At 47.6% G+C, this 27,491-nt stretch overlaps 1 protein-coding gene across 3 annotated transcripts in view; it reads right to left on the reverse strand.

The window, feature by feature from the left end:
• Nucleotides 1–5,074, reverse strand: part of Wipf3 (WAS/WASL interacting protein family member 3) — an 81,868-nt gene extending 76,794 nt beyond the window's left edge. The window contains exon 1 of one of the 3 annotated variants that reach the window (XM_087907475.1): nt 4,856–5,074. The gene's annotated coding sequence lies outside the window, so the exon portion shown is untranslated. Of the gene's footprint in view, nt 1–4,464; nt 4,621–4,855 lie in introns of those variants that run through there. The other 2 variants (XM_087907473.1, XM_087907474.1) reach the window with 2 other exon arrangements.
• Nucleotides 5,075–27,491: the final 22,417 nt, after the last annotated feature.

The following is a 27,491-nucleotide window of genomic DNA, read 5'->3' on the forward strand; positions in this document are numbered from 1 at the left end:
GCCTTTACAGGGGTGCTCATCTGGGCTGCGCTCTGGCACGCCACCCCCACAACTACAGTCAATAAAAGTCCAGGAAACACGCACTGTCCTCTGCCACAAAACTCCCATTGTCTGTAGGCAAGGCCATGCTAAAGACTTGGATCTCCATGACAACAGAGCTGGCCTTAAAGACCTGCCAGGGAAAAGCTTTCTCGGGTTTCAGGACCTGGAAGAACTGGTGATTTGTCTATGTTTATCTTATGGTTGCTGTAGATCTCATGGTAAAGATCTGTGTTTCCCTTTTTGCTTTGGCTGCCAGGAAGCTCTGATCTGCGTTTGATTCCCCTCTGAAAACTGCATTCGCCGAAAGTTTATGAAAAGCACCAGGGATGGTAATCATAACAAACAATCTATAATCTGTTGAGAATCACCATGTGTGCAACGCGGTCCTATTTACCCTAGCTGGAAGGCCTTTTCACCATTCCCATTTTACAGAGAGAAAACTGAGTCACACAAAACTCGAGGGGTTTGCCTAGGATCATGCAGCGAATCAGCGATAAACTCAAGCCCAGGAATTCTGAAGGGGACACCACACAGACAACAATCAGTTTCTGATCTTACAAGCTGAATCTACAAATCCTCGGCCCTCACATCCCGTCTCTACCATCAGGCCAGAGGATCCAGGGCAACAGAGAGAGCTATGGCAGGAAAAGCCAAACAACAGATGATGGAAAGGTAATAGGCTATTGGACCACTATAAAAGGCATTCATTCATTCATTCATTCATTCACCAGCTTTTAGGGAGTATCTGACACGCGCCAGCATGGTGCCAAGGCCAGGAACAGAGAAAGTGGGTTTAGCATCTGCTCTCTGGGAGCTGAAGTAAAGCAGAGCCTAGGACCAGGATGTGGTGGGAGTAGGATGAGGCGTTCATTGGAGTTCAGAGTGGAACAGCACACCGCATTCTGAGAGCAGTTTAGTCCTTGGCTTCTGAGTTCCCTTAAATGGTGGGAGGGGCTGGAGAGACAGCTCACAGTCTGGGAAAGGGTCTCAGCTTGGTTTCCAGCACCCACATCAGGCCTACAGATGCTTATTATAACTCCAGCTCCAGGGGATCCAACGCCCTCTGCTGGACTGTGAGGGCTCCTGCACATATACCCCCCCACTCTGACACCCGTAATTAATAATAAATCTTAACAGCAGCTGAAAATAAAACAGTGGGAGGAAGAAGGCAAAGCTCCCTATGAAGGCTCTTGGGATGGCTCCCATCTCTCAGACTCTTAGCCCTGGCAGGAGTTAGCCATTAGCTTTAGGAACAGCGAATAGCAGCCCGGGTGCCTTGCTCTGACAGCGGTGCTCACAGATCTGAGGTCACCTGAGCCTCCTCCCAGCTCATCCTGGAGCCGACTCTAACTTCCGTTCCGAAGATGGGTCTGGTTGTTCCTTCTGGGTGCTGCCATCTGAAACTCGTCCTGTTACTGAAATCCATCACCCAATCAGGGACAGGATGAACAGTCCTTCTGGATGCTCCGGAACACTTTCCCAAGGATGTCTGGCTCACTCCGTGCCCACCCGGCATTTTTTACCATATTAATCCTGCTCCATTTTATCCCGCTTGATGTGTGAATACTGCTGTCCACGATGCAATCCCTGCTACACACCTGGCGTGGGGAGAGCCCCTCCCTCGTGTTCCCCACAGGAAGGAAAGAGTTAGTTCAAATAGCAAAGGGAGCTTTCAAAATGCATTAGTGGCTGGAGGCAGGGAGCAGTGTGCAGCCTGCCTGCTGAGCACCATTGCCAGCGCAAAGGCTCCGGGGCTCGCTATAGTGGCAAAGGAACTAATTAATCATCTTCTCATCAAGCTGAACTCTGATTTACTAGTTTCCTCTTCAGTTTGTTTTGTCATATGCTATCAGCCACATTAGTCAAATATTACAATTCCTTTCTAAATATTCCAGCAGCCAGATGGCAGCAGCACTTTCCTGGGAAGGCACAGTTCACTGGGAGGTAACTTTGTGACAGACTGGCAGCTGAGAGGGCCCACCCACATGCACCTTAGTGGTCCTGCTCCCTGGTCTCTCCCATTAAACCTCACAGTCCCCACAAGTACAGTCAGGAACTTGTGCTAAAACAAAAATGTTTCTATGTCCCTAAGTTCGGGACTTAGACACATAAAGTCACTAGATCATACACCCACCAGGGCAAGTTTCTCAGGACTTCACTTCATTTTAAGTCGTGACTGTGTCCTGAAAATTTATCACATGTGCAGGTAAATCAATTTCATTTCTTCCATTAAGTTACTTTTGTAGGTTCATTTTACAGTTTTTTTATGTGTGTATGTGTGTGCACGCACACAGCACACACACACACACACACACACACACACACACCCTGCATTGAACTCTGGCGGTCAGAGGACTACTTGCAGGGATCATTTCTCTCTTTCCAGTATGTGGATTCTGGGAGTTGAACTCAGACTTGGCACAGGTTCCTTTACCCACTGAGCCACCTTGTGCCCCCGTTTTGTAGATTTTTCCGTCTTAGCACCAATACACAGATATCTGTCAACCATAGAAAGCGGGAAGAGTTGCGGCTTCCTGGTGAAAACGCTCGGTTCTTCTGCATCACCCTCATTTGGTGTTGCAGCTCTTTCCCCGGCTCTCTTACTCCTTTTCTATGGGGTGTGTTGGAATAACTGCAAAATCCCAACCTGTGCTGTATGGTTGCTGAACAATAATCGCCTAAAAAGAGCGTTGCCAGGCTGGGCCAGCTGGCTGTCTCCCATTCCTGAAACTGAATGTTCTTAGACACACACACGCTCCTCCACCCCTTCTGCTGCTGGCTGCCTGAGTGGAGCGCCGTGTCACAGTCACCAGTGCCTGAAAACTGAGGCTCCTGGCAGGACTAAAGCGGGGTGCAAAGCAGCCCTTCAGCTCTAGTAAGGCAGCCTGACTCCTCCGCCGAGATTAGGGGACCAAAAATTGCACACGTAGGGTACATTCCTAGTGTGAAGTCTACAGACCCAAGTCCCTATCCTCAGCTTCCTTGAGCAACTCAGTTAACCCCTGTCTATTTCCCATCGGTGAAAAGGCACAATTACAGGGAACCGCTGAACTCTAAGGTTAATGCATGTGGGGGCCTCCTACAGCACCCAGCCATTTCCGGTGACGTCTACTGTATCTTTCTTCTCCCCTGCCCGTCTCCCTGTTTTTCCTGATTTGGTTTTTGTGGGTTTAAAATGCATCTCTAAAGTACATTAGCTGGAAAGCTGCAGCGATCTGGGCACTGCCACGGCCAGTGCCCTTCAGCATCAAATGTTCACTTAAGTTGTTAATGAAGGAAAAAAAAAGAATGGCAAAAGTCACGTGCACAAATCAAAAGCACATAACTTCCTGATTGTCTATGGATGTCTAGACCCAAAGCGCCTTGAAGGCCTGCCCAGGGTAAGGGGAAGCCCAGAGTCAGCCCCCTTGAGGTCTCTCCCACTACCCTACCCTATCCTTTTGAGGAGACAGTTTTCAGAAGGCTAGTGGTGAAAAGCCTTGTCTTGCAGAGGAAGGGCTTCATTTCTAGCACCAACAGGGTGGCTCAGATGCATCCGACGCTCCAGTTCCGTGGGTCTGATGCCCTCTTCTAACCTCCAGGGGCACTAGGCACACACATGGTGCCTAGACATACATTCAGGCAGAAAGTTAAAAGAGTGAATCTTTAAAACAAGGCTGGAGTGTCTGTGCTGATTACAACACCGACCGAGGGATGATACACCTCTTCCGATCCTCTCTGAGGTGACAAAGGATTCTAGCAAGGAGGAGATCAAGGCATGCAAACTTTTTAAATGACACAGGTCTGCCCAGCAAAGGTGCCCATTTGAACCTCAGGACCCCAGGCACAGACAGTAGAGTGGAATACCAACGTCCAGTCAATAGCGTTCCTCAGAGCGTCATCAGAGTGTCAGAGATACTTCTAGTTTCTCCTTAGGCAACTGGACAGGCTTTCTGGATTTTCTCGCAGAACATCTGTCCAACTAGAGACCCTCAGTCCTCATACACACTCGGCTGGCACTCCAGGGGTGCAAAAGGCACTGTTCCCGAGGAACGGTGCCAGCGTGTCCCTCTCCCAAATTTGCCCCCCCCCTTTGAGCTCCTGATTATGCATCCAGGGAAACGGCCACAGTTACCCAGTTTTCCGTACCTCCAAAGGACTTTAAAGACCGCTTGCGGCCTGCTGTAAATGGCTAGAGATAATGGATAGACGTACACGCTCGGACTTCTGACCTCTGAGGAGTCAGGTTACCTGAGTTCCTTGCTCAGCTCTGTCGCCAGGAGCTGTGTGACCTTGGATAAGTCACTTCTCAGCTCTGGAATTGGTTTTCTCCCTGGCCGCTGCTCCAATATCCTCAAGTCCCTTCCTACTGTGCAGGTTCCCAGATCTATTCTATTCACCATGGCCCTTCCCAGGGACAACTCCAACCTCAGAGAGACCTACCCTTTTGTTCTCAGGGGGTGGCGTGAGGAAAGAAAGCAGAGTCCTTTGGGGCACCAGGCCCAGCAAGCCTCCGTGCCAGAGGCTGCTTTCGGGACAGAGCTGTCCTAGGAGGTCACCCGGCAGCCCTGAGGTAACCTGGTAGTCGCCATGGTCCCTTTCCGACCCGGTGCGGGCGGGGAGCAGAGTAGCCGGCGCTAGGGCTACGCGGAGCTAGCGCCTGGATCGTAGTTACTGCTTGGGACTGCAATCTGGAGGGGTCCCTGGACACTCTCACGCGCCCTACGTCTTTGACACCGCCGGAGGCCACTCCTCCTCGGGACTGTCCCCACCACCCCTTCGACAGCAAGCGTCAGACACTCCACCCGGGACCCGGACTCAGCGGAGCCGCTACCTGCAGCTAGCCCTGGCCGGGCGGACTGGACTCGAGCTGGCGCCGCGGTCTCCGTCGTCCCCGCTGTCTACTCTCGGTCTACGGACCGCGCCTGGCGTTGTCGCTGCGCGCCTGGCTGAGCCGGTCTCTGTGTTCCCCGCTCGCTCCGGGCCAGGCTCAGGCGCTGCCGGGACGCGGAGGCGGAGCCGTCGCCCCCACCTGCTTGCTGCGGCCGCCCCGGAGCCCCGCCGCCTGGTGCACGGGGACGCGGCCCAGCGGGCGGAGTCGCTTTGGCACCCAGGAGGCGGGTCCCGGCCGCGCGGCGCACCTCCCAGGTACAGAGTCCCGAGAAGGAGCCGCGGGACCAGTGTGGCCTAGGGCTGGAGTTCTCCGTGCCACCTCGTCTACGCATTCCAAACATTTTCCAGCCCTCGCTAAGCGCCATAAGCAAGGGGACAAAGGAGATCAGGAAAGCTTGTTGTCCTGATGAGAAGGAGTAGGTACAATTCAGAGCCAAGAGGATAGCCAGTATGCACAAGTAGAGGGGACCCAATTCAGACTGGGGCTTGGGCTGGGTAGAGAGGCTTGCTCCCAAAGAATACAAGGTGAGCACAAAATATCCTGATAACGGGGAGGTAAGTAGCTTTAGATGAGACTGAAGTGAAAAGAAGGCAGTTTAAAAACTAGAATAAGCCTTCGGAGTGAAGTTGGGTGGCCAGCAAAACGCTGCCCCACTTCACTGTCCTACGGGCTGGTGCTTGGAGGGTGCAGGTTTGTGCCTGGGGCTACATGCCCTGTGCTGCTTCAGGTGCCAGCATTGCCTGTCTCTCATGTCTTAAGCATCCCCGCCGATTTAGGATGTCCTGCTGGAATCTTAACTGGCCCTTCAGTGTTTGAGGCTCTTTGGTGAGCTTGTTGCTCAGCAGGGTCCTACAGTGTGCTAACTGAAGGAGGCAGGCTCTCCACCTTTATATTTCGACTCCAGGGCTCACAAGGAGGTGTTCGGGAACACACACGAGGGAGTCAGAGTCAGCATCACACGGTCAAAGTATGTATACCCAGAAGCCCTCAGCTCCTTCCCTAATTGCTCATGTTGATAGCCTGACAGGCTTATGGTTACCTCAAGGATTAATAATACACTCAGGACGTCTTTCACTTTTGTATTGACAAGTATGCAGCTTTCTCTTTTGATTTAGGTGAAGAGGGTTATGTGTAGATAGATACACGATCCTGGACGTGAGGCCCGAAGGATATACTTCAACTAGGAGTCATTAACCATTCTGCATGAATAATTGCGGGGTTCCCACCTAAGGACCCTCTTCTGGGTTGTTAATCCTCACTCTCATTACTTAGCTACTTGTGTTCAGATTTCAAAAGCAAGGCAAGCTCAGTGTGCAGATATATTTCCACCGGCCTGTAGAAGTCCCACCAGGTCTTCCGTGGAGTCCCCCAAGCACAGACTAGTCACATGGACATAGTTGTTCGTCTTACGAGCTGGACGGTTGCTGGAGGACACGGTATTTCAGTTTTTAAAGTGCTTGGTGCCAGGTGATGGGCGCCTAAGGAGTGGGGCTATCTGGGGTTGAAATCATCATTAGGTTTTTGCGTCCAAGTGCTCAGTGTCTCACGGCACAAGTGGTATTCCCTGCATCCCTTTCCTCTGGCATTGCGAGAGGATCAGTTCCCTTAGAGAAGTCCCGCAGAGCCATGCCTAAGCTACTCTCCCCATCTTCTCTATGGACAGAACTCAGGATGGTGACCGGTCAAAGACTAAAGACTATAGGAACAGTACCCTTCCTGGTCACCTAGACTTTCTTAGAAAGCACACTTGCCTAACTGAGTTCAATCCCCAGTACTACCAAAGTAAAACCAACAACCCCCCCCCCACCATAACAACAATAAAAAAAAATACTTGTCATAATGCAGGCAGTAGGGGCAGATGTGATGGCTGGGCTAGTAAAGACATTTGTTACTAAGTCTGGGAACCTGAGTTGGCTTGATTCTGGCCAATGAGTTGGAAGAAGGAGTTGGGTGTGTATATGTGTGCTTATATGTGTGTGTGTCTTACAGTCCCTACTCTTTTCATGCTTCAGTACCTAGTGATGATGCAACTGGATTTCAACCAAGGAACAATGAATGCCAACCAACACTATTAGCAAAGACAGAGTATCAGAGTATATTCTGTTATAGACGGTGTTGTGTTACTAGGCACCTAAGCCAAAGCCAGCAGATGTCCACCTCTGGACTACTTATTAGGGGAAAAGAAAAAGTTGCTACTGTTTGTTTAAGCCGCTGATGTTCCCTTCCTTCCTTCCTTCCTTTTTTTTTTCTAATCCATCAAGAACACTAGTATTTATTTGTTTTCTACCCATCCTGTTCCAAATAAGGACAGTTTAATTTGGAAAAGAACATTTTTTAGGGGTCCAATTTTACAGTTAAATGTATTCCTAATGGAAAATGTTTTGAAAAAAACAAACCCGGAGGCTGGAGAGATGGCTCAGAGGTTAAGAGCACTGGCTGCTCTTCCAGAGGTCTTGAGTTCAATTCCCAGAAACCACATGGTGGTTCACAACCATCAATAATGAGATCTGATGCCCTCTTCTGGTGGTGTGTACATGTTAACAGAACATTGTATGCATACTAAATAAATAAATCTTAAAAAAAAAAACCCTCCTGTCTGCTCCTATCACCCATCAAACACCCCCTTCTGCACCTTCCGCACCTCTGCTGCGACAAATATACTTCTAGGTATATTCCTGTCAATTCTGGAACTTCTTGGGGTCTTTAGAAGGAAGGCACCAAAGAAACCTGAGGGGTTTAAACCACATCATTTTCGCTATGTATTTATAAACCAGCTGTTGCACAGTGAACGGACTCTGGTGCTCAGAGAGCAGAGATGGGTCCACAGGTCTGTCCTCTGGGAAGCAGCAGCTTAGACTACAGGAGGTGAGAGGAGGGTGCCATTCTGCGTGATGAACGAGCGTGTTCTGGATGGAGAGCTGACACAGAGGAGGTGATAGATTGGGGGGGGGCAGCCTGCCTAGTGGAAGCGGGAGGCAGTGACACCTGAACTGTGCTCCCATGAACGCACAGATATCTCTAGTGACAGGGACCCGGGAAGGAGAGGCATTCAGGCATTCAGGGAAGCGAGAGCCTGAGAGAGTTGGAACTCCACCTGCCTAAACCTGAACTCATGAGCTTTGTGAAAAAACAAAGTTTTTACATAAACAAAATGAACTCATTTTGGGTTTAATGGGTACGAGAAATGTCTATTCTGAGGTGCCCACAGTATTGGTCAACATATGTGTTCTTTGTCATGACCAGTCACCCCCTCTCAGCCAGGAAAATCACAGGTCTGGCACTGTGTTGTCTTTTCTAGAATTTTATATGCTTGAACCATATATGATGACTTGAGACTTATCCATATGTTCTGTATGGTTTGTTCCTTTATTCTGCTAATTAGTGTTTCATTGTACAGATCTGCCAGTGTCTCTTAGTGGACATTTGGGTTGCTTCTAATTTGGGACTATTACAAATTAAGCTGCTTTGAATATTCATGTAACAGTCTTTTTTGTGAATAAACACTTAGTTTTATAAGTCATTAGCATTTAAAACAAAAATGGCCCCGGGACTGTAATGAGACACTAATTCACACCCACAGAGATAGCCACAATGAGACATGGACGTGGTGTTGGGATGGCGCACACCTTTAATCCCGGCACTCAGGAGGCAGAGGCAGGCAGATCTCCGAGTTCAGGCCAGCCTGGTCTACAGAGTGAGTTCTAGGACAGCCATGGCTGTTTACCAGAGAAACCTTATCTTGAAAGACAGTCATAATGAGACATTGGGAAATAGCAAGTGTCATGAAAGATGTCAGCAACTTGGAAGCCTCGTCAGTTGCTAGGAAGAATGTGGAGCAGCGAGGTCTCTGCGATGGTTTATGCGCTGATTATGTATGCCTTAACTCGGCAGCTGGGAAGAGGAATCTCAGTGGAGAAACTGCCTTCATCAGATTGGCCTACGGGCAAGTCAGCAGAACATCTTCTTGATTGATGATTGATGTGGGAGGGCCCTGCCCACTGTAGGCGGTGCCACTCCCAGGCACGCGACTCTGGGTTTTATGAGAAATCAATCTATGAAGAGCAAGCCAGGAAGCAACATTCTTCCGTGGCCCCTGCTTCTGTTCCTCCCTCCAGGCTTGGCTTCCCTGGATGACAGACTCTAACGTGTAAGCTAAGTAAACCCTTCCCAAGATGCTTTGCTCACGGTGTTTATCACAGCTATGGAGAGCAGACCAAGAGAGCTTGGCTGTCCCCTCCAAATGGGAACAAGAGCAACCATATAACCCGGAAACTCTACTCCAGGTCATACAGAAAGAATTGAGTACAAGAGGTCAGACAGAAACAGCAATCCTTCCGGAGCCGCGAGGGTGCTCCCAACCCCCATGGGTGTGAAGCTGCAAGCAGGACTGAGTCCAGGAAATCCAACCATGAAGCGGAACTTACAAATGAGGTGCAGGAAGATGTGAGTGAGAATAATGAAATAATTTTAACAATACACGGTGCTACCTCCCAATACTGCCAGTTAGCTAGAGAAAAGCTCACCTGTTTTTATGCTGTGGGTTGAAAGGACTGAGCGCAGAGGAAGACAGTGCTGATGGACAGCAGGATCCTCCTTGCTTTCCAGGCCTGTCACCTCCTGGGGAGATTAGTTTTCTTCACCTGTTTTCTTAGTAGTTCTCTGTAGTTCAGACTGTCCATCATTCACAAAGGAAGCCTACCCTCAGTTCCCTCCCCGCCCCCTGTTGTTGTTGAAATGCCTGTTGGAGTTACAGAGATCCACAGTTTATAAGGGCTTCCCCTGTGCTATCATAGTGATCACCAGAGCAAGCCCAGGGTTCAGTGATGAAAAGAAACCTCAGAGGTGAACAGGCTTGTGTAAGTCATGGGACTTCTGAGGAGAAGAGCTGCGCACAGACATGAACCCACCAGACTGCTGTCCCACTGCCCAGTCAACAGCCTACAGCAGCTGGATCCATGATACATGATGTCTCAGCTCAGTGGTATCCAGTGGTCCTTCATCTTGGTAGGCACTATCCTATCACAATGGAAGCCCCTTGAAAAGAATCCCATCCTCCTACGTCCCTTGCTTCTGTTAATGACACCAACATTCAGTGATGCTCTCACGTTCCAAAGTGGGGCTGCCCTAACATCTCCCTGATTTCTACCCCTGCCATCCGATCTGCCACCTTCTGCCTCCCACACCCCTTCTGCTGCATGCCAACCCCTGCAGCTGTTGCTGGAACTCATGTCTGGTCTCCTGTCATCACCTTCAACCTGGGTTCCCAGAGCTCCGAGGCCCTGCAACTTCTCTAATCTTTCCCAAGAGCAACTTTTATCTTCTGACTTGTCTGCGGGCAAGCCTTAGTCATTCCCTTCTCATCTCATGTGCATCAAAGCCTGAGAATGTAGTGCCATCTATAACGTAAGACCTCTAAGGCCAGCGCCATCTCGTCTTTTGTCGCTTACCCCTAAAGCTGCACTGTACTTCAGCTAAGCCCCCTGGATTCACTATCTGCTCTCCTGACCACCTCCACCCAGGCCATTTCTTTGTCTCAGAACACCTTCCTGCTCCTTATTTTCTAGAGACGTCTTTGATATTCCTTTCTTTGAGAAAGCCTTCTGGACCCTCGTGGTGGATCAGGCCTGTAACATGTAAAACCCTGCTGTCTTGATCTGTTTCAGCACCCAGAGCCTGGGCCTGGTATGGTGGTTATTTACTCATCTGTATCCTTGGAAGCAGAAATGCTGTCTGTGTGAGGACCACTATAGTATCTAGCATTCCAAAATCACAGAACAAGCCAACATTTCATCCTTGATTTAGTAAGCTTCCTGACTCTACTGACGTATCTAGGAAAAATTCTGTATCGTCTTAGAGGTGACAAGCCAGCTAATGTGGATGCTTTCTTTCTCTCTCTTAGTGGCCCAGGGCTCCAACTACACTGGCACGGTGTAAAGCCGTGGCAGGGTAATAGGTCATGGACTCTCCCCTTCTGCAGCCCTGAGTCAAATCTCTACGGTGTAACTTTTTCTTTCTACTGGAGAAAACTTTCAAACAGCAGCAGCGTAGAAAACAAATGTTCAGGCCAAACAGTAGCCCAAGATTATACAGACACATTCTAGATTGTTCAGGCTTAGGACTGTCTGTACTCACACTCCCTAAACAGACAAGCTGTCAGAGGGACCATCAAGAATGACCTGACCTCAGAAGCCCTGCATCAATGACAACGGCAGTTGATAATGTGATGCTGTGTGAAAGTGCCCTTTGTCAGCGTCAGTGGGGAGGAATGGGCTCCTCTCACACAAATGTTGGTCCCTTAGGTGCCACACCCAGACCATGGTTAGTCAGGAATCCAAAAGAGAGCCTTTGTCTCCTTTTTACCCATCTCACAGGTGGCAAGTGCAAATATAAGATTAGCCATGTTTTCTTGCCACGAGGTCGGTCAATGCCGGCCAGAAACAGTGCAAGGCTGTAGGAAGAGAGGGTACTCACAGAAAGTACAGAGTGTCTGCCCAGTCGATGCACATCGCTGCTCCACCATGAAATGAGAGAAATAACTGGCGTGGGAACTCCTGACAAGAGATGAAGATAAGCCAAGGGACTCTTCACCAGTGAAGGTGTTCATTCACCCTTCTTGGCTGTCAAGTAGAGTAGTCAGAACTACCAGAACGGCTGAAGAATGAAATAACATGGATTTGAAGAGAAAGGGCACGGGGCGGGGTGTCTAGGATATGTACATCTCTATACAGCAGAAATCACACGGTGATGTAGAGGAAGACAGGAAAGTAGAGTTGGAAGGTTCCTTTAGGACAATAGACAAGAGCTCACCGTCTCGGAGAGGGAGGAAACTGCCGTGGGACAATGGTCTTTTATCCTGTCACTTGTATTATTAAAATACTATGAATAAAATACTGACTGTATTAATAAATTGTATTAATAAAATCCTGATTGGCCAGTAGCCAGCAGGAAGTAGAGGCGGGGCAACGAGAATGCTGGGAAGAGGGAAGAGCAGTGTGATCCAACCACACAAGAAGCAACATGTGACTGCCTCGCCAAAAAAGGTACCAAGCCACATGGCTAACATAGACAAGAATAATGGGCTGATATAAGTTATAAGAGTTAATAAGAAGTCTGAGCTGCTAGGCCAATCAGATTATAACTAATGTCGACCTCTTTGTGATTTCTTTGGGACTTAATGACTACGGGACAGAAACCTCAGACAACAGGAAACCAGCTGGGCAATGTCCTAGCATGACAATAAAGATGGCGGTGAGAACTAACATTTGTCAGTAGTTCTTATCTACAAGTAAAGCTGTGATTCCTTCTTCACCATGCCCCATGCATCTTCCAAATGTGGGCAATGGAAACTACTGCCGTGTTCGGCTGTTCTCTGTCCCTAAAGTTTCCTGGGCTGAATGCTTGGCCTGCGTTGTAGTGAGGTTTAACAGGTGACAGGCTCTTTAAGAGGTGGGGCATGGGGGAACACGATTGGAAGGTTCCCCGTGAAGGGTTCAATGTTAGGCTGCTCACAGAGGGGTTTGGAATGAGTTTTCTTTCACAGAGCAGTCTTCTATTAAAGAGCAAGGGTCACTCTGGCTCTCAATATGTGATGTCTCTGGTTTGGATCTGTTCAGAACATCCACCATGTTGTGACAGAGCTAAGGAGCCACTTGTCAGCACCATGCTGCGTAGACCCTCCAGACACCAGAATCATGAGCCAAGTGAACTCACATCATTTATCCATTGCCGAATGTCAGGGCAGTGTATAAATACATTACAGTTGCCCAAACCAGACTAATAACCTTTGATGGCAATTCCATCACCATTTTCAGTTCCATTTTCGGTTCCCCTCCTTCCCGTAGGAAGGCAGCCACCATAACTCCTTTGGCTTTAAATAGAAAATTGTATTTAAGGTCTATTCTGTTTTCCGTGATGAAACAGTTCGTGTCCCTTCACTCCTTCAGAAAGAAGTGCAAAATAAAGAAAATTACAAGTCATCCCCTGCTATTTTGTAACATGGATAACCATGAACAGTGTTTTGGCGCTTTTTCTGAAACACACCTCCATCTAACATGTGTGTGCACACACGCTCTGTACCCGCCTCTTCACATGACATTATAGGTAGATTTTCTTGCCGTCAGTCATTGGTAGCAAAGGGGAACTCCAGGCAGTGACGCTGCTGTTGAGGACAACTTAATCTTAAAATCCACAGTTAATTTTGGGTGAGGCTGGGGCCTAACAAATAAAAGTCTGTATTTGTGAAATAAAATGGTAGTCCTCCTGACAGGAATAAGGATGCTCAGGAAGAGAGGTCTGTGCCCCCTCCTTTGGTTATCAGACTATTGAATCGATGGTACCCAAGGAATTGAATCTCCCCAGGTGTCTCCTGCTAGGAGAAGGGAAAGGTTGGGGCCTGCTGCCAGCCAGAGGAGGAACTTGTCTCCTGGAGAGTTCCCACACAGTCCTGACAACTTCTCAGATCACCCTGAAGGACTGAGTAGTGATGCCTAGTGATAAGCCTTCCACTTACCTTCTGTTTCCCTTAAATAGTGTGTGTGTGTGTGTGTGTGTGTGTCTGTCTGTCTGTCTGTCTGTCTGTCTGTCTGTCTGCCAAAGTGTACATGTGCACATGAAGGTCATAGGACGACTTGCAGGAATCAGTTCTTCATGTTGGTCTCAGGGATTGAACTCGGGTCCACAGGCCTGGTGGCAAGTGTCTTTACTTGATACGCCATCTCACGGTGGTCTGTTTACTGTCTGTTTAAAACCTCAACCTTGAGCCATGAGTCCTGAAGATGGACTCGAGGGGGCAGGGCCACTAAGCCTTTGTTTCCTCTTCCCACTGTGCTCACATGGACTAAATCGCCTTCCTCTGCTCTTCACTGTGATGTAACTAATTGGCTAATCGAGAACAGGTGAGTGGGCCTAGCTTGTCAGGGCTGCCAGGAATCCAGCACTGACCCTATCAGCTCTAGATGGCAAGCCACAAGCTGACAAAACCAGAGAGGTTGTGGGGCTCAGTTATAGTAGAACAAAGCCTCTGCTCCTTCTTCTGATTGAGGTCAGCACAGGACCCCAAATTAACCAGTGAAGCAGGAGAGAAGGCTCTTAGATTGCTCAACTTTACACACTCACAAGGCCCAGTGTCTCTTCAATTGCTGTTTGAAAGGCGAGAAAAGCTTCTTGGGGTTCTTCAATCAACTGTTCTTCAGGAGAGAGCCAGCACAAAAGGAAACACCTCAGGTCTTAGACAGGTGTGAAAGAACACAGACCACAGGTGTTCTTATCCTTGTCAGCCAAGAAACAGACGGCTTTGAAGAAGCTTGTTCCTAGTGACAACTCGGATGGTGAGTTTCCAAATACTGCCTATCTCAGACAGGATGTTGGGTTAGCTGTCTCCTCCCCTCACTCAAAATGACAGATTCTTTCTCTGTACACTTATCTCATTAGTGCAACTGGGCTTTTTTTCTCATCGCCAGTTAAACTGGGTTTCTAAGGACCAGAAATTTAACAGTCCGTGTTTAGTAAACTATTCAGTGGATCTTAGATTCTAAAGCCTTCAAACTAAATCAGTGAAACTGGACAGAAATGCCATCAGTGTGTGCTGTGTGTGTGTGTGTGTGTGTGTGTGTGTGTGTGAGAGAGAGAGAGAGAGAGAGAGAGAGAGAGAGAGAGAGAGATCTACTTTCCTAAGATAATAAAAAAAATAAAATAGGTGCTAAAATTGGGATGGATGAACCCCGATTCCTAGAATCTATAGGAAAATGTCACAGATGCATTGACAGGCAAACATAACACAGGTGTACCTATTGGTGTCCTTCGTTTACTATCTCATTCCTCTAACCCCAGTGGAGGGTGTCATTAGGGCAGTGCCCCACAACCTCTCTGGTTTTGTCAGCTTGTGGCTTGCCATCTAGAGCTGCGGCCTGAGTTGATAGGGTCAATGCTGGGCTCCTGGCAGCCCTGACAAGCTAGGCCCACTTACCTGTTCTCGATTAGCCAATTAAACAGATACATCACAGGGAAAAGCAAAAGAAGGTGATTTAGTCCATGTGAGCACAGTGGGAAGAGGAAACAAAGGCTTAGTGGCCCTGCCCCCTCGAGTCCGTCTTCAGGACTCATGGCTCAAGGTTGAGGTTTTAAACAGACCACTGTGAGATGGTGTATCAAGTAAAGACACTTGCCACCAGGCCTGTAGGCCCAAGTTCAATCCCTGAGACCAACATGAAGAACTGATTCCTGCAAGTCGTCCTATGACCTTCATGTGCACATGTATGCTTTGGCAGACAGATGGACAGATAGACACAAACAAACACACATCACTTAGATATGCTAAAACAGGAGCAATGACACGGTTGTTTACAGTGTGGAAAGATTTATTTCTAAAACAAAACAAAACCAAAATATGAGAAAATGCACATAATCCCTCATCTGTAGAGGCAGCTACTTTCAACCCTTAATTTTTAATCTTTTATCTGTGTTCATACTTTTTCATATTTTAAATTTTTTTTCTCCGAAGAGAGAAATGCATAAGCTTTGGTGTCTTGGTTAATTAAATTATCACCCATTTTTCATCATGCTGAGGATGGCTGGGCTTCTGCATTTGCTGTTTTATATATTCGCATTGGGCTATTGTTAAATTATTTTACCCTTTTGTATTTCCTCAGGTCCGATTGCAATATTCTATGCATTTTGTCCTCCAGACTCAGGGGTAGGGAAAAGCTGCCTTCTTGGGGACCTCCTCTCTTCCTCAGTGTGTCCCTTTCATCCCTGCGTTCTCTCTTCTTTCTTGGCTGCCTCCTCAGCACACCCTCCCACATCTGAACTTCACCCACACTGAGTGTCTCCAGACAGGGAGCCCTTGGATGGGAGCCCCATTCCTTGTTGGAGCTGTTCTGGGTCTTCTCCCCACCCAGTGTTGAGAAGCTCAGGATTGTTCTTCGCCCTCACCCTCTGCTCAGGAGTCAACCTTGGTTCTCCTCTTCATTTGGCACAGTCTGGGATCCTGGGACTCAGCTGTGGATCCTTTCTTTATGTTTGGTACCTGGCAGACTTTCTGTCAGGAGGAAATTTTTCTTCTTTTCTGAATATTTATGAGTGGTCTCCTCCTATCCGTTTAATGTTTACCTCTTGCCAACATCCCATTAGTCAAAGGTTAGCCCCTGTAAGAACCTGAGAATTGACTACTGAAATATCTACACCTGCCTCTTACATAGAAGGAAAACCCTCTTGGTGCTTGTCATCAAATACCCAGATAGGAAAGCACATTTCCAAGACCCTGGCCCCCTTGACTCACATTCAAAGTGTCTCGGATTTGTTGTTGCTTTTTAGAAGCAGAAAACTCGGTATTCTTTTTCTTCTTACAGGTTGGAAGTTTAGCAGGGTGGAGTCTTGCTCTAATGACATCCTTTCCTGTATTCCAATGCCTATCAATAATCTCTTTATTTCTTACAACACACTCCTTAGCTCCAACATTGCATTCCCTGGTGTCCTTTGTCTGTTCACACCGCCCTTTGTGTGTGTGTGTGTGTGTGTGTATGTGTACCACTTGCTCTTTTCATTGTAGACTTGCATTAGAATGACCACTAATTACCAAACAATGGAGTCAGTATTAGACTGTCTTAAAATCTCCTCTGCCAAGGAAATTAATCCAATACTTTTCAATTTAACATCAGAAAACTTCTTAACACAGTGGCAGAAGGCAGCCACACTCTTTGTCAAAATAGCACAAAAATGTTCTCTAGCCAAGTTGCTAATATTGTTCCCCTCTGAGAACCACTTCATTGGGGCCTCCATAGTCTGTATTGTTCTTAACAGTACTGGCTTCCAGGTTCTTATCAGAGTGGCCTATCAGCTGCTTTTCTAGTCCAAAGTCTCAAGTCTTTCACATTAAAAAATAAAACAACAACAAAAAGTCAGGCCTGCCACATCCATAGCCCACTTCCTAGTACCAGTTTCTATATTAATTATTTTTCTATTGCTCTGATAAAAAACCATGAATAGGCAGCTTATAGAAGGAAGCATTTAACTGATTTCTCTGGCTTGTGGTTTCAGAGGGTTCGAGTCTTCAACGATGGACCAAAAGCATGGCAGCAGGAGCAGCTAGGAAGTCACATCTTAAGCCACAAGCAGGAAGCAGAAAGAGCTAAGTAAAAATGGCCTGAGCCTTCTGAAATCTCAAAGCCCACGCTTAGTGTCATGCCTCCTCCAGCAAAGCCACACCTCCTCCAGCAAAGCCACACCTCCTCCAGCAAAGCCACACCTCCTCCAACAAAGCCACACCTCCTCCAGCAAAGCCACACCTCCTCCAACAAAGCCACACCTCCTCCAGCAAAGCCACACCTCCTCCAACAAAGCCACACCTCCTCCAGCAAAGCAAAGCCACACCTCCTCCAGCAAAGCCACACAACCTTCCTAAATATTACACTAGCTGGGAACTAAGTCGCCAAACACACGGGGGACATCTCATCCAGGTATTATTTGTTGTCTGGTCCTACTGAAGAAGTTTGTGTTCGGGTTGGTGACTCCATGTCTGTGTGGAGGACCAGATGATGGCAGACTGCCCTGCCAGGATCAGGAAGGTGAGGCTCCTTACTGCACAGCGGTAGCACTGGCAAACCTTTCTCTCCTAACCGCAGAGTTTTCTCCAGAGACGCATCTAACTCCCCATTGGGGTGCAGTGAGCCTGACTGGAAGGCTGGGGATCTGGGCAGGAAAGGCCACCTTACACAGACGTCTCGAGCCTCTGTTCTCTGTGGTCCCAGCTTGAGAGCGCCTCGGAGTGACTTTCTTGATAATTTTAGAAACTGAAATTAAATCAGATGGATCAAAGGGAAGTTGCCTTTTCTTCCACTAGGTAACTGGTCTGCACAGTTTGCTTGCCACTTTTGAGGGGAGAGGACAGAGAAGCCAAAGTCTAGTTTCGTAAGCTGAATACTGCTGTTGGCGCTGGGATCAGCCCGCCATTGTAACTGCTGCTTCCTGTGAGGACTCTCGGCGCACAGAAGTGACCTGGGATAAATGTCTATGAGAAACTTAGCATTGACTAAAAATGGTGTGCTGTATACTTTACATGTGTTGTTTTAAGATCTAGTAATAACAATATTACAAATCATACATTACGATAAGCTAGCCCCTTTGTCCAATGAGGAAAAATAAGATACAAGGGGGCTAGGTGGATAACTTTGCCCCAGCCACCCTCAGACAATGAAGATAATAAAGCCCCATATAAGATTTGCTATTAGTGGGACTGGAGAGATGGCTCAGAGGTTAAGAGCACTGCCTGCTCTTCCAAAGGTCCTGAGTTCAATTCCCAGCAACCACATGGTGGCTCACAACCATCTGTAATGAGGTCTGGTGCCCTCTTCTGGCCTTCGTGCATACATGCAGGCAGAATATTGTATACATAATAAATAAATAAATAAATAAATAAATATTAAAAAAAACAAAAACAAACAAAAAAAAAGATTTGCTATCAGTGCCTACAGTTTGGTTTCTGTGAATTTACAGCCCCTCCTTGTTACCCTACCTCTCTCCCCTGGGACACAGTGATGAAGCTAGCCGTCTTCGGTAACTGTCACAATGAAGAAGGGAGAGGACTCACTGGGAGTGTGCGAGGCGCCATGTTGATAACATGGTGATTGTGCGAGGTGGCTTGGATGGCGGTTTTTCCATTCAAGCCACAACACGTGTCCGCCGCCATGTTCATTGGGGTCAGGTGACTTTATTGCTAGATTCACTGAGAGCCAGATCACGCGACCAATCTCTCCCACTGTTATGTATGTCCTGCTTTCCCCTCCCCCTCCTCGGTGTTCACTGAAATCCTCGTTAATTCTGATTATAGGTGTTTTGCATAGTGACATGCTTTTTGGGTGCTAGGAGAAAAGTCTCTTGGGTCAGGAGAAAGCAGCTGACTGGTGGACCCAACAGTATCCCAGTTCCCCTTTTGTAAAAGCAGAAGCCCTCGGTAAAAGCTGGAATTGAGGACCAGTCACCCATCTGGATTAGAACTTTATCCTTACTTGGGAGGGCATAGACTTCCCCGTGGCTCCACCACTTTGGGGCTGTTGAAAATCTGTGACTTCAGGGAGACACCTCCAATGTGGAGCTCGGCTTGGTTGAATGACAGTGGCAAGTGCTTGGCTGTTCTGGGGCTGAGTTCTCTGGGAGAGGAAGTTGCTGGCAGCCTCAGCAGTCAGGACACGTTTCTTTCTCACAGGGGACGAAGAAAGTTCTTCAGGGCAGCCTAGAGTCTTGAGGATGGCCGGCGACCAGCACTCTGGTGATTCCGACTCAAAAGAAAATTGAAAATTCATTGAAATTGCTCATAAAATTGGAGCAAATTTAAAACTCGAAATAAAAGAAAACCCCTTAGATAACAGCAGTTTCAGTATAGTGTGAGAGAAATGGCAGGGCCCCCGGATAACGGCAGTTTTAGGTCAGGTCTAAGACAGACCCACAGTTAACGGAAACTCTACTACAGCATGAGGGAGAAGACAATGAAAAACTGCTGTATAGCTCAGGCTCTGCTGGGGAAGCCAGACTCAACTCCCTCACTGAAGTCATGGGGGAGGAAAAAACAGAACACCCCCCTCCAAAAAAAAAAAAAAGAAAAAGAACACCCAAACGATGGGCTGGAAAAGCGTGTCATGTTGCGTAGGAACTGGAAAAAGGTGTTCCTTGGAGGGTGAGCTTCAAGCGCTACCGAGTTCCATGGTCACCATCCCTCCAGAAGCCTCCATACCGTCTGGGTTAAAACTATATCCAAGAATCTTTCTACTGGCCGACACAGTCACAGAACTTCACTGGCACCATCCCCCGCGAGGAAGAGAACCAACCGGATCTATCTGTGTACCCGGGATAGCATTGTCTTTCCACCTCTGAAGAATAGACAGGGTTCCCACTCTGCCATCTTCATTATGTACGGTTGCTGCTCAGCTGCCCTTGAAGGATGGAATCAGAGTGATAATCATCACAGGGTCCACTGCTGCCCCCCACATAGGGTCAACCTCACAGAGCTTTTAATGGAACGGTACAGGTCGGGTAACCACAGGCAGCAGCTATAAGGCACCTACGGGCCACTGCTTCTCCAGCAGCATCAGAAAGGAGCAGTATTTCTCTCTGCACAAGAGCAGGGGAGGATAGCTTCCCTTATGGGAGGGCAGTCAACTGTTATAGAGCCAGAGTGAGAAAGAAGCCCTGTTCTAAAACTAAAAGCTTTTTCGATTTAATGGACTTAGAAGGTGAAAATCTTGCTAGCTCATTAGAAGGAGCTCTCTCCTTAGGCAGTGGTCAGAATTATCCAGGGAATGAGGCCTGAGCAGCTTAGTGGCCCAGGCTGAGGAAGCCCCACCTCAGAGGAAAAAGCTGTGAATTGTGCAGAAACCTCAGGAAGAGGTCTGAGAGCTCTCCCCTCAGAGCTTCTGACTGTGTGAGCCTCTGAGGAAGAAACAAATGCCTTGGAATCTTAAACCCTGATTAGATGGCCTGTTGCCATTTTCCTGCTGTGGGGGCTTGGGCGAAGCCTCTTTCTCTGTGTCTGATTACAGGGACTGAGGACAGTCACAACACCTGTTTATTTCCTGAAGCAGACTGTGAAAGTCATAGCAACGCAGGCCATGTCTGCGGTCTTATTATCACTGACCTGTCCATTCAGCATCTACAGAGTGGCAGCTGAGACGTCACACATTCCAGAGGGAACTCTTAGCTCCAGGCCTCCCCCAAAGACACCACTCCCCTGTATCCAAGTCAGTGGGTTATAACTGTGTTCTAAGAACCTGAAGGTCCCAAGATCGCAGTCTGGCCACTCCGTGTAAATAAACACAAACAGGGAAAGTCTGGTTTGGTCCTTTCTGTCTGGGTGTTACTATTCTCTGGTCTCCTGACCCCGAGTTGGCAGGGTTTATCTTTGTCTCATCTTTAATCTGCACGGAATCTGGATCTGGTTTGGCTTTCAACTTTTACCACGACCCTGCCACATTCACCTTCCCTGTTCGTCCCTCGCTACCTGGCCTCCAGCCGCGCTCCCTGCCTCCCCTCTTGGCTTCTGTGCAGTCCGTTTCCCACACAGCTGCCAAGTAATCTTTGCAAAAGATTAGTGTGATGTAGTCACCCCTGCACAAAGCCCTCCAGAACCTTCGGACCTCTCCCCCAAGGCCTATAAGACCCACCTGGCGTGCCCACCACGCCGCTGGCAGGTCATGGGTCAGGGTGAGAGATGGCAGCTATCAGTGCCTGAGATCTGGAAAGAATTGGGGGAGGAGAAAAAGATTGTCACAGCATGTTGTATAAAAAATTTTAATTAAAAACTGTGAAATTATTTAAAACCTTCTGAGATGATTATGTGATATTTTTGGAACTCTGTTGCACAGTTATTGTGTGTGAACATTGTAGCTGACTTTACTGAAAGACTGGGCACATCTGTACCCATTCCATCATACCTCCCGTTCTCACCAACACCATCTCTCCCTCCTGCCATGTTGTGCCCAGTTCTCAGGTCTGTTCACAACCCTGAGCATTTGTGAGAAACCCTGCTCTTAGGTCTCTGCCCCATTCTTACCGCTCAAGACTTGATGCTGGACCACGGGGTGGTTCATGAGTCAGGCAGGGTGGAGCAAATAAACACTTCTCACATCACTTGGTCATTCAATCCCTGGCCATTATCTGTAACTTTAATTTTTTTCACAGTATTTTTAAGCCATTTATGGAAAAAAAGAAAAACCCTGCATTCCCATTTTCCAAACAATCCAGAGCTCAATATTTAGCCCAAATTGAGCACACTTCTACATATCTATCCAAAAGCCTGCCAGGGTAGCTGCACTGGATGCTAGAGAGTCCACAGGCCTTGGTTTCATCCTAGCTTCCATTTTCCTTCATCTGATTGAACTAAGCATTGAGCGCTGTAATGTGGGAGGCGAAGAATGACTTGAGGAGCAAGTGGCTGTCACCTGGGATAGCACAGTCCTTTGTGTGCAGAAGCTGATGGAGATAAGTTAGCTCTAAGAGGTATATCTGCTAGGAGGACCTTTGACAGCAAGTAGCAGGGAGCAGTTGGGGGTAGGGCAGAGGTGTCAAGTATCCAGCATTAGATGCCTCTCAGGTGTGGATGAGTCAACAACTCAGCATTAAGCTTGGGAGCACAGCCTGTGGTTGCCCCCCTTTAGTCACCGGGTCCCTTAACTGACAGCGTTAGTATCACATATGTGTCCCAGTTTGGAAGGAAGAAGGAAAGAAGGCAAAGAGGCGAAGTGTGGAGGCAGGCTTGTCTCTTCCATCAGAGGATACCACTTTACCTGAAGTGCAGCTCTGTAGATGTCCATGCTCATCTCTGTGGTAGAACCTGGCTGCATGACTGATTCTAGACCCATCGCAGGCTACAGTGAGTTCGATGGCCACACTAGATGCTAGGTGGAAGAGGCATCCCATAGTTCTGGTAGATTCCTGCAGTGGCAGATAGTGCCCAAACTCTATTTACACACACTGTGACAATCTGTTAACTCTCAGTCTAAGAATCAAGGTGTGACCATTAAGTAACAGCAGGTAACACAGGTGGATATGCTGGACCCAGGGCTCATTCACAACACTACAGGATGGAGCAACGAGAGAGATTTCATCACATTCTCTGGAAACGGCACAGCATAAAGCCCATGGATTGCTCTAGCAATTTGCCATGTGATTTTTCTTTTCAGGTTGCTATTAGTAGCAGAGGGAGCTCAGGGGAGGGACAATGAAAACCTTGGAAAGTGAAACCGAGGGGTAAATTCAGGGTCCTGGGCTCAGAGGAGTGGGGTGGTCACAGGAACGCCAGTAGACAAGTGGTGTCTGCCAGAAGCAAGTGGACTGTGAAGTCCACTCAGATACTTCCGTTAAGAACGAAGGTAGAAGAAATGTCTGCTTTGCACTCCATGTTCCACACATTGATGAAGACTGACAAGATGGGCGGGACACAAAGTTCCCGACAGATGCCCTGGAAGTGCCCTGTTCTTCTTATCACTGAGTGGGAGCTGTGGGCAGCCAAATACAGACTCTGGAAAGTGATCAACAAGAATCTTAATGAATCATGAACTAGAGCTAAGGAAATAGTTTAGTTTATATTTGCAGCGTGGCTTAATAAAACTGCATCTCTAAGTACAGGCATTTAGAAACATGCCTGTATTGGCTTGTTTATGTCTACTTGACACAAGTTAGAGTCATCAGAAAGGAGGGAGCCTCAACTGAGAACATACCTCTGTAAGATCAGGCTGTGGGACATTTTCTTAATTAGCAATCAATGGGGGGAGGGCCTCGCCCACGTGGGTGATGCCATCCCTGGGTTAGTGGTTCTAGGTTCTATAAGGAAGTAGGCCGCACAAGCCATGAGGAGTAAGCCAGTAAGCAGCATCCCTCCATGGCCTCTGCATCAGCTCCTGCCTCCAGTTTCCAGCCCTGTTTGAGTTCATGTCCTGACTTTCTTTGATGATGAATTGTGATGTGGAATATAAGCTGAATAAACCCTTTCCTTCCTAGATTGCTCTGGTCATGGTGTTTCATCACAGAAATAATAACTCTAAGACAATGCCCACAAGCTGGGGAAGGGGACTGTGCTTCACATTCCCAAATTGTCTCCACGATGCCACTAGCTGAATGAGGGGTTCAGCTTCCCGTGAGCACTGCTAGGTCGTAAAGGCAAGAAGGAGGCTGTCAGGAGTGGGAGGAGGGGCCAGCACGAGGAACAGAATAAAATAAGCAAGCAATGTGTGCGAGGAGACATCAAGGATAATTTACTAATAAGATGATAATTGGGGGGCCTTTCTGCTCCAGAAAACATAATTACTGTGAAAGATGACGGACCCAGAGTCTCTCTTGATAAAAATCCAAATCAGCATGAGAAAGTATTGTACAGCAATAGGAAAATAACTCCATTATTCAGATTGTCTGTTTCTTTGTTGACACCCCCAAAATAATACAACATGCTTGGAAACTGGAGGAAGGGTTGTTGAACCATGTTGGATGGACCCAAACAACTACACTTAAGGGAAAGAGAAATGTGTAACAAGGACAGAAGGGCCTGTGAAGTCAGTCTGCAGTTTCCAGTAGCTAAGGGTGGCTGGGGAATGACAGTGTAAGGGAGCCTTGAAAACTAGTTGCCAAACTGGCTCACTTAAAAAACAAACAAGCAACAAAACAAAAACAAAACTCTTGGGCTGGAGAGATAGTTCACTGGTTAAGAGTACTGGCTGCTCTTCCATTGGACCCAGGTTCAATTCCCAGCACCCACCAGGGGCAGCTCTCCCAGGAGATCTGACGCCCTCTTTTGGCCCCTGCAGGGGTTGCACACACGTAGTACACAAACACACATGCAGGCAAAATGCCCATATACATAAAAAAATAAATAAATAAAAATAAAAGGAAACCCTACTGTTTTGCTTTGGGATGCCATAATAAATATAGTAGAACACATGGTTTAAACAATAGACATCTATTTCTTGAGACTGTGCTAGAAGTCTGAGATCAAGGTGCCGGAAGATTCACTGGTGAAAACCTTTTCCTGATTGGAGAGGGCCATCTTTAGGGTTTCTCCTCACATGCTAAAAAGACAAGACATTTTATTTGTGTCAAATAACTCTCTGGGGCTGCACTGCCATGATCTAATCACCATTCTCCAAACCTAATTTCTAACAACAGGGTTGTCCCCTCCAGAAGCAGCAGCAGGCAGCACTTCCCAGCCAGAGGCCTTCCTCAGGAGACACTGACTATACTGGTGTCTTGATCTTAAACTTCCCGTCTCTGGAACTGTGCTCAAACAACTTCAGTTCTTTGTAACTTACCAGCCTCGGCTGCTTTGTTACAGCAAAGCACATTGACCAAGACAGGCCTAAGATAGCCTCTCCTCATCGGCTGGAAGCTGATTGGTTTTGCTTCCACATGTTAGTTAATGAGATGTCTCAAATAGATTGTGACTCATCACCACTTCTCTTTCTAGGAAAATCTGTCAAATGATTTAAGATATTACGCGTTCATCCAATTCAAAGCTTCAGAGTAGTGTTTTCGAGTCGCGCTCCACGGGGAGGCTGTCTGCTGTCTCTTTCCATTTGGCAATGGCTCAGGCACTCTCGGCTGGGAGCTAGGAGTGCGCTGATGCCTTGGCAGCATCCTTCCTGCTTTTCCACCCACAGTCTGAGGTCAGTTCACCTTCCCAGAAGCACCAGACGTGGAGGAAAATAGAGATGAACCATCAGTCGTGATGCCCTTGAAGGCCTCGGCCTACCAGTTCGAAGTAGTTTTAAAAGTGCTTCGAGGTAGAACCACAATTGTCCCAGGTTGTCTTCTTGCCAAGGGCTTTGCAATTATGTTTAGAATAAGATTTCTCCATCTCCTTGGCCCACATCTCGGGTCGACAGAGTTTTGCCTTCCTGGGTATCAAGAAGGTGGGTTGCTCTGCGGCAGGCCAACAAGGTCCTGTGAAGTGGAGCTGGTGACCAGCTCTCGGTGAGACAACAGCCATTGGAAAGGCCGTGAGAGCAAAGGCAGTCCTACCTGGTTACAGCCAAAATGCTAGCTCTTGTGCTGGATAGGAGCAACAGCTTTCAGAAGTCTCTGTCTCATCTGGGAGCAGAATGGCATGGCCCCCTGCTGTGCATGCTTTCTCTATACCTTGGCACACAGGCTTAGGCCACAGTTCTCAATGTGGGGAACAGTATTAATGTTTGCTGCAAATTCATGGTTTGTGTCACTGATACGAGTTAAGCAAGGCACCCAAATGCACGTCCTTACCACAGAGTTTAGGGTGCTACCCTTTGCCCTAAACCAGTGGTTTTTCAACCTTCCTAATATTACAACCCTTTAATATAGTTCCTCATGTTGTGGTGACCCTCAAGCAAAAGAATTGATTTCATTGCTACTTCATTATTGTAATTTTGCTACTGTTATGAATCACAATGTGATGTGCAGAATATCTAATTCTGTGGTCGTTTGACCACAAGGGGTCACGACCCAGAGGTTGAGAGCCATGGCCCTAAAGCAATCTGCATCTTATTTCTAGACAACTTCTTGAAGATCATTCCTTCCTGCTTTGCTTAAATTGGCAGGCTTTAACCTTGAGTCTTCTTTTCATGCTCATGGACACCCTGAGATCCCCCTCAGATTTTCAGGAGATGCCCACAGAGGCCCTGTGTTCCCTCAGATCTGAATAATCAAAAAATTCCACGAACAAAGAACCCATCAAAAATATTCCGGCGTCATAGCACTGGGTGATAAGAAGAGAGGAGCCCTGAGGTGGCCTTGCTGGCTGCTAGGCGTGGGCAGGGAGTGGTAGGCTAAGTGTGGTGGGAACACTCGACAGCCCTGGGCTCAGTCTCCATCAGCATGACAGGCCTGTTCCTGTTGTTTTGGAGCCCCTGGGACCAACCTCCCTCAACTCTGATAATGTTTTCTCCTCCCTTGTGATTGCAGGGAAGAATAATGAAGCTCATAATAAATAATCCAGGTCCCTTGTGAGTAAGACGTGAAGTACAGGGTGTTCTCTGCAGTCTTCTTTGTGGTTTTCTTCCCACGTTTTCTCGCTCGCTGATGCATGCATCCCACAGCAGGCAGCAGCCTTGAGATTGGTTAGATATGTGGAGACATTTTTGTAACCATAGGACGTTTGGGTAGCAAGAAACGCATGCAGCATTTGTGTAGTGTTGAGCTTCATGGTCAGGAACTGTGAGAAAGGTTTTCAACGGCAGCTCTTACGGGTCAGGGGCAGTCGGGGCAGGAAAAATAAGGAACTCCTTATCTGAGACAGGTGTGTTCTCAGGCCCATGAGTCCCCAAAACTATGAGGAGTACTGAGCCCTATGTTTACAATATTTTACAAACACACACACACACACACACACACACACACACACACACACACACAACCACACATTACATGTACATATACACTTACATTTATCCTTACTAAAATTCTACCTTTTCAGTTTCTTGGCATGACTGAGTCCCAACATCACTAAAAATTAAATCAGCATTATTTGAATAGATACCCCGACAGCAATACTTCAGCACTCCATTTGATGACTGGTCGGTCAGGGACTAAAAAGAGGGTGGCACACATTGAGGGTACACTGGATAGTGGGGCAATGCTCTGCTGGAGTGGGAGGGTGGGGATTCCAGTACACTATTTGGAAGGAAGCACAATTTAAAACTCATGATTATTTATTTTTGGATTTTTAAATTTATTTTCAGACCACAGTGAATGTGGGCAATGGGAACCTCCTAGAGTGTAACCCCAGCTAAGGACAGGCTTTGAGGATAGAGTATAGGGACGCTACAAAATAAGAAAACAGAAAGTAGCCGGTGGAATTGCAGAGATTTTGCAAGTGAGAGGGTTTGCATAGTGTGTCAGAGTGATCCAAGAAAGATTCTGGGGCCAGCCATTGATTGTGTATCACCTGGCAGAGAGGAAACAGCATCTCCATAGCAAGTCAGCATTAGGTCACATTTGCTCAAAGTTTGTCTTTAGCATCGTGAGTGCCTGGTAGGAAGGCAGAACTTCAGGCCCGACCCAGACTGCCTTAATCAGAATTCCCAGATTACCTTTTGGTTAAGTAAGACAAGGAATCACCAAACCAAGTAAG

This window comes from Myodes glareolus, chromosome 6, assembly GCF_982192425.1.
Source record: "Myodes glareolus chromosome 6, mMyoGla1.1, whole genome shotgun sequence".
NCBI lineage: Eukaryota > Metazoa > Chordata > Mammalia > Rodentia > Cricetidae > Myodes > Myodes glareolus.